This window comes from Sinocyclocheilus anshuiensis, unplaced genomic scaffold (assembly GCF_001515605.1).
Source record: "Sinocyclocheilus anshuiensis isolate Anshui unplaced genomic scaffold, SAMN03320099.WGS_v1.1 scaffold1105, whole genome shotgun sequence".
NCBI classification, from domain to species: domain Eukaryota; kingdom Metazoa; phylum Chordata; class Actinopteri; order Cypriniformes; family Cyprinidae; genus Sinocyclocheilus; species Sinocyclocheilus anshuiensis.
In genome coordinates, this window is record NW_015558596.1 from 99,134 (window position 1) to 99,900 (window position 767).

The window sequence follows — 767 nt, forward strand, 5'->3', positions numbered from 1 at the left end:
CATATGCAATTCATATGTGTACATTATTCTTTTATTAAATCATATTGATATTCGTACTGGTATTAAATTGCACAGTTTAATGGGTAAATTAATTTATCAGAGACAGAAATTCAACAAAAACAAACACACTCTGTTAGGCTTTTATTTGTGCACGTAACTTGAATCGATCTATGGAATGTGTGCTCTGGGTGATTAGCCTTTTTCACAAAAATCGGAAATTATGTCAGTGCAGGGTAAAGTTAGTTCCGTTACAGGTCTGCACCTATTGTATTAGTATGCCTTTTTCTCAAATAATGCTTCTTACCTTTTCTGTTTTGTCTGTTTTCCAAGTTGTTGTTATATAATCTACAAAGAAATAACATTTTACTTGTTAGTAACTTATATGGCCACTCAGACCGCTGACTCGTGAGATAATGCGCTCAATATAGCGCCGGTTGGTTTCTATTCTCCATCTCCGACATCCCTTTTTATATAGTCTTTGATCTCCAGTACATTTGAGCGTATTATCTCAATTTACTCAGTCATTTCCCTCGACTCACCGCATGATAAATCACTTAAAAATGACAACATTTACAGGTACATCTAAAAAAATTAGAATATCATGAAAAAGGTCAATATTTTTTGTCACTCATTTCAGAAAGTGAAACCCATATATTATATAGATTCATTACACATAGAGTGAAATATTCCAAGCCTTTATTTCTTGAAATTTTGATGATTATGGCTTACAGATAGTGAAAACCCAAAATTCAGTGTCTCAGAAAATT